The sequence below is a fragment of the Camelus ferus genome, chromosome 5 (genome assembly GCF_009834535.1).
Source record: "Camelus ferus isolate YT-003-E chromosome 5, BCGSAC_Cfer_1.0, whole genome shotgun sequence".
Lineage (NCBI taxonomy): Eukaryota > Metazoa > Chordata > Mammalia > Artiodactyla > Camelidae > Camelus > Camelus ferus.
The window spans coordinates 83,105,458-83,112,809 of NC_045700.1; the positions used below are offsets into that span (position 1 = coordinate 83,105,458).

General features: G+C 36.5%; 1 non-coding gene across 1 annotated transcript; it reads left to right on the forward strand.

Moving 5' to 3' along the window:
• The first annotated feature begins 373 nt into the window (after positions 1-373).
• Positions 374-445, forward strand: TRNAT-AGU. The gene has a single exon. It is a non-coding gene; the product is annotated as a tRNA-Thr (tRNA).
• Positions 446-7,352: the final 6,907 nt, after the last annotated feature.

The window sequence follows — 7,352 nt, forward strand, 5'->3', positions numbered from 1 at the left end:
ACCCACACAGAACTGTAGTCGACCTACAGTGGTGGTTTCCACGCTGTGTTCTATGAAATCTGTAGAGACCAAGTTGGAGAGCTGTGTCTTTTTGCTTTTTGTTTTGGGGTTCTGTGTAATGTTTCATTTTAGAGAAAGTTCTACTGCTATAAATATGCTTGAAAATTCATGGCCTATGATAGAATCGATAAATTACTAACTATAATAGAACCTTGGTGTTCTCCAAGAGACCTTCGCAATTCTCCAGGTAGTGTTTGCAAATAACCACTACATAATCTGTGCTCTTATTTCCCTCAGCTGCAAAGTGGTCATAGCAATAATTATGTTACAGGTTGTGGTGGGAAAGAGATTAAATCAGATGCAGGAAACGGAGGAAGGTATAGCTCAGTGGTACAGCACATGCTTAGTATGCATGAGGTCCTGGGTTCAATCCCCAGTACCTCCTCTAAAAATTAATAAATAAACCTAATTACTGCCCCCCCCCATAAAAAAAGATGCTGGAAAACATCTTGGAGGGGAAAATTGGCTGAGGAGGTAGTCTGTCTTTTCTCTCTCTACGTCAGTAACTTTCTCTCATACGCCAGCCTTGGAACACATGCAATTCTAGTTCATGCTAAGGGTGGAGAAAGGTTATTATCAACTGTGGAATTTGGCTTTTCAGTAGATAATCAGAACCACAAATATTCATTTGAAAATGGCAAGGTCCCTTGAGATTAGAGGTTTCAAAGCCCTCAAAACACCTTGGCCTGGGATTTCTTCAGCTTTCTGGGAGATGTCTATAATGCTATACCAGCAAACTTCTCCAGGTAAACACGTCTTAAAGACACACTTCCATTCTTAGTAAATAAAATATCCACGGAGTCTAAATAACTCCAAGAAATAAGAATCAATGAAGAAGTCAGTAGGTATTTAGTGGGCACAGTGCTGGGTTTGTACCCTTTTCAAGAAATTTAAAGAGAAAGATTTATAGCATCTCATCTGAATTGTTGCTTAACAATGCAATACAAGAATCCTCAGCGGAGATTTGGAGGAACAGATAAATGCTATAGGAATTCCGTGGTAGGAGAGCTCACCATGGTGGCTCAGGGTAAGCCAAGGATGCTTCGTGGAAGCCAGGAGAATGAAGTATTTCCCTTTGGGGACAAGGGATGCTGATGGAAGTGGCACAAGGGTAGCAGTGTTAACAAACGGCTTGGGCTCTGGATCCAGGCTTCCAGAATACAAATTCTGATCCTGACTTTTCCTATTTCCCCAATGTTGGGTAACGGACTTAACCTCTCTGTGTCTCAGTTTTCTCACCTGTAAAGTGGATTTTAATACTAGTGCCTGCCCTAATAGAGCTGCTGTGAAGATTAAACATTTTAATTTGTCAAGTGCTCAGAACAGTGCCTGGCATCCAAGTAAGCTGTGTGCCTGTGTTTGCTCAATAGAATAGCGATCCGAGCCAGCCTGACCCGACCCGGATGAACCTGCTTTCTCGGAGCTTTATTTAAAGCACTCAGTGATGGGAAAGGGGAGGTTTTTCAAGTCTCCAAAGCAGATGGGCTTGATTTCTTCTCCTGCAAAGTTTCTTGGACTATTTCTAGACACATGAAAACAGTGAGCTACAGCATGGTCTTGAAACGCATGTTGCTTGCTCAGTGATTTATGCAAGTTAAATTCCTGTGGGTGGAACAGATAGCAAATTCAGATTAAATGCGGTATTCTGAACGCCTGATTCCTTTCCCTGAATCTGGTCCTGTATGGAGTGAGCTAAGCACACTGGTCTTTGATAATAATTGCTCCTTCTGGTGAGATGAATTAGCTCTTCCGGACTCTCAGGGGATTACTGAATATGTTACCTTTTCCAATTAGAAGTGCTGAAAGAAGTTGTATTTTTTTTTTTGATTTTATGATTTAAATAGTTCTGCTCCCTTGTACCAAATGCAATTTGGCATGAATAGAATTAGACGAGCTACCTTGTCTTGCTAAGTTGCTATCACCCATGTGCTGATTTGAAATAGCAACTGAAGTGATAAAGAATACAAATCTGCCACGTACATGTGAGCACCGGGGCTCGGAGGTAGGGCAACCTGAAGCCATGTCTTTGTTAGCTAAGACAACAAAGCTCTTCGAAGGGTTTCTTTCTAGCACCAAATTATAGTCTGTCCAAACAGAGAAAATTAAATTAGACTGCTTATAAATTAAACCTCTTCCACTAGCAAGATTGTGCTGCCCTAAAGGAAGTGTTGCTCTCGGGCAATCAGCAACTTCAATAACCTGACAGCTGGATCTGCCACTGAATGTAGAAAGCCATTCAAAAAGGTCCTCTTCCTCTCTGTCCCTGGCTCCTACTCCACTCAGAGAGAACAAAGTTGGCACCAGTAGGCTGTTTGGAATCATAGTTGGTGCAGACCCATTAGGGTATCTATTAGATGTTTAGCATGCTCCTCATTTTAGAGCACTGTTTACAAAGTGGGTCTCCTGTATCTGCAGGAGGCCATGGTCATGGTGTGGTTTCAGGAGCACCACTCAGAGATGCCAAGCTCCAAAAACATCTTCCCCACTGTTCTTCTGTCAGGTCTGAAAAGTTCTCACTGGACAGTGTTCTCATGAGTTAGGTTACAGAAGGGGTCAGCAGATTTCTCCTGGAAAGGGCTAGGAAGTAAATATTTTAGGTTTTGTGGGCTGTGTGGTCCCGTTGCAACTACTCAACTCTGCCTTGTAGCACTAAGAGTGGCCACAGACAGTATGTAAATGAACAGCCGTGGCTGTGTCCCAATAAAACTTTATTTACAGAAGGAAGCAGCTGGCCAGATTTGCTTTGGCCCTCTTTGCAGACAGAAAAAAAAAAAAAAATGGCTACTGACATTAGAACAACAGAGAAATATCAGATTTCTCTTTTGTAAACCTGGAAGCTAAGATGATAGTTAAAAATGTATACACACTTGTACATCCCAAGATTTCTATAACCAGCAAAGATATCCACCAGCTGTGTAGAACTTCAAACAGGGTATCACCAGAGAACTCTCATAAAGACCTGAGGAATTACTTTAGTCAATGAAAATTAAATCAGATCAAGCAGTCAATATATCTCCAGAATATATAAGCAGCTCATACAACTCAATAAGGAAAAAATAAACAACCCAATCCAAAAATAGGCAGAAGACCTAAACAAGCAATTCTCCAAGGAAGACATACAAATGATCAAAAGGCACATGAAAAAATGCTCAATATCACTAATTATCAGAGAAATGCAAATCAAAACTACAATGAGGTATCACCTCACACCAGTCAGAATGGTTGTCATTCAAAAATTCACAAATGACAAATGCTGGAGAGTCTGTGGAGAAAGGGGAACCCTCCTACACTGCTGGTGGGAATGCAGTTTGGTGCAGCCACTATGGAAAACAGTGTGGAGATTCCTCAAAAGACTAGGAATAGACTTACCGTATGACCCAGGAATCCCGCTCCTGGGCTTATATCCAGAAGGAACCCTACTTCAGGATGACACCTGCACCCCAATGTTCATAGCAGCACTATTTACAATAGCCAAAACATGGAAACAGCCTAAATGTCCATCAACAGGTGACTGGATAAAGAAGAAGTGGTATATTTATACAATGGAATACTACTCAGCCATAAAAACCAACAACATAATGCCATTTGCAGCAACGTGGATGCTCCTAGAGAATGTCATCCTAAGTGAAGTAAGCCAGAAAGAGAAAGAAAAATACCATATGAGATCGCTCATATATGGAATCTAAAAAACAAACAAACAAACAAAAACAAAGCGTAAATACAGGACAGAAATAGACTCATAGACACAGAATACAGACTTGTGGTTGCCAGGGAGGCAGAGGGCGGGAAGGGATAGACTGGGATTTCAAAATTGTAGAATAGATAAACAAGATTATACTGTATAGCACAGGGAAATATACACAAAATGTTATGGTAGCTCACAGAGAAAAAAATGTGACAATGAGTGTGTATATGTCCATGTATGACTGAAAAATTGTGCTGAACACTGGAATTTGACACAACATTGTAAAATGATTATAACTCAATAAAAAATGTTAAAAAAAAAGAAGTCAAAATGGGGAAAGACAATGTAAGAAGCAATGATGAGTAATGACTTGTAAAAATGAACAGTAAAGTTTAACTGAATAATGATAATAAATTCTATGTGTTACAAATGAGTTATTGCCAAGGACTTAAGGGAAAACTTAATAATACCCTGGATTAAAATCAACTGTAATGAAGAGTTTGATCCTGGCAGATGAGTAGCAAAATATGTCATTGAAATCTACATATAGATGGGTATCTCTGAAATCTAAAGTACAGAAATAAAGGGAAGTTCACATGAAGATGTACATGATAAAGCTAGCACTACAGGCTAATGAAAAATGGTGGCTTATTCAATGCAGCGTTGGAGCAACTGTCTAGCTCTCTGAGAGAAGCTAGCATATATATATATATATATATATATATATATATATATATACGCAAAACATCTCATAATATATACAAAAATAACTTGCAGAAGGGTTGAATAGCCTTGTAAATTTAAAACATCAGAGGTAAATGTAGGCAAGTATTTGTCAAACTTTGAGGTAGACAATACCCTTATAAACAACACAAGAAATTCAGTCTTTTTTTCATTAAAAGAGTAACAGGTTTAAATCTATAAAAATATAAAAGTTATGTGTGAACAGCATAGATGAAACATAGAGGGAGAGAAAATATTCAGAAGGGTGCTCCAGATGACCACAGAATGCAACAACAACAACAAAAAACTTGATAAAAAAAATCACTGTAATAGGGCCTGGCGGGTCTGTCCCTGCCTATAGCACTGCTTAATTCCTACACATAACTTGAACTCTGATTTAGAGAGATAACTGCACATGTAAACAAACAAAAAGCTGCACTGATAAATAACAACACATACTACAAAAGTAAATGTTCCTTTTTGCCTTAGCTGAGCATAAATAGGGTTTTTATAAGGTCTTACAGAATCTTTGAAAGAAACCATCTAAATTCCTAGAATTGAATACATAAAGAATACGTCCCCACATACACTTGCATGTATACACTAACATACACTTTACCATCCATAAATTAAGAAAAAAAAATCACAAGACATATGAAATGACTCTGAAGACCTATTTTGATCCTGAGGACCAACCTGAGGAATAAAAGTCTGTATGAAACCAGTTTATAAGAAACAAAAAACAAACATTGGAAATGATTAAATGTATACTATCAATAGAGTTCTTTAGGATATTGAGTAACAAAAGGGGAAAGAAGCAAGATAGAGAAGACTGAATGTCTAGAAAAGTTTAATTTTAAAATAAAATGGAAGAAGTAACTTCCAGATGGGCTGGGACAGAAAACCAGTTCAGGTATTAGAAGATCAAATAAAAAAATTCTCCTATTCTGAGACAAGCAATCACTCAGGAAATACACCATCCACATATCTCTCCTTGTTAAATCGCATAAAAAAATGACTGCTGATTAATAAGTTAAACAAAGTAATGCATTAAAGAATTAAGAAGATATGCAAAATAATGATAATAAAGTCAGCATATCATAATTTGTATTAAATAACATAATATAAATAACAATTGGAAAAAGGATTATAAAACTTAATGAAATCAATAAAATTCTTTGAATTTTACATTTTCTTGAAATTCTTGAGCAAGGAGAAATCAAATGTGTCTGTTTATCCATGATGATCTATTTACTCCCATAAAATTCATTTATTCTTATAGAAATCTAGTTAGTAAGTTCAGGAGGTAAAGGAATTAAATTTTTTTCTAAACATTTGAGCCTCTATGAAAAGCATTTGAAGATGTTATTTTTCATTTGTTAGAAACTGTAATTTTTTTAACTTCAAAAGTAACCAGTAGACAAATAGAATTCTTCCAAATCAGACAATGTATTCCAAATAAGACTTGAATGATATAACAAACAAGATTAAAAGGAAAAAAAATATCAGGATGCACAGAAAACAACAAAACCTAGGTAGGAAAGAAAACAGAAGTGAAATAATGGGGAACTGGTTTTATTTTGTTTAAATAATTTAATTTATTTTAAAAAGAAAAAAAAGAAAAAGACGATACATGTTTGGTTATTAAAATAATACAAAAGGACCAAATTTATCAAAAAAACAAAAACTTCAGTTTGGTTTAAGAGGCACATCTAAAATACTTAGAAAATTTTAAAATAAAAGATACGGGCAAAGATACATCAGGATAGAAAGAAACTAAAAATAATTTGTCTACAAAGTTTCTCTTTCCTAATTAAAAACAAACAAACAAAACAAACAAACAAACTATAGCCCTAAATTGGAAGAACCTGATACGTAGCTAAAGAAACTAGCTACATAATTTCTGGCGCATTCCTATGATGGAATGCTAAAAGTTGTGCTGAACAAAGATTCAGTGTTAAGTTAATAACATGAATTACAAAACAATGTTATATTGACATTAATGTGAATGACAGTTAAAAAATATACATCTTCCTCAGATCACATCAGAGAAAAGTGGGAATTAGTTCTCTGCTTCATTAATTTCCTGGTAGGCGTGACGCCAGTCATATGATTCTCTCCACAGACTGAAGTCCTCCATGTCAGGGTACAGAGTAAATATAGATATAAAGCGTATAAAAGAGGAAAGAAGCTCTAGCCAAAAGTGACGTAGAATTCTCCATACGGAGGGTAGCAAACAAACCCAGTCAAATCTCTCTTTCAGGAAGTCAAAATGCTACAAGCATTTAATGATTTAGGAGTAGCTGTACAAAGAGAAGCCCCCAATCTGCTTCTCCACTTGGCTGAGCCCAGTCCTTGTCTTGGAAGCACTTGGATCTGGAATGACCATCCTTCTGATGAAACAGCTTCTCTAGTCACTCTGTGTCCCTACGTACCCCGGAAACAAACCCTTCTTATCGATAGTAATCTGTGATGTTTCTTCTTTCTGACCTAATAGAGCTTGATACATATGTATGCATAATATAATTCCATTGCTTATAAGCATAAAGAAATATCTGGAAGTCTGTGCAACAAGATGTGTGGTTAACTCTGAGTGCTGGAATTGCTCATGATTCTAATTTACTTCTTGTTACATATCTGTATTGTCTAATTTTTCTATAATAAATATGCACTATTTATGCAATCATAAAACAATAAAAGGTACTTTAAGTTAAATTTAATTTAAAGGCAAATTAATTTTATAAATGAAGAACAATGCTTTCTAAGCAGATTGGCAAGGTGCCTATGTTAGCTTTAAAATTATTCATACTCTTTGACCCAGTCATTCTACTTCTGGGAATCTACCCTAAGAAAATTATCTTTGATACAGAAAAAGGTTTTGCAT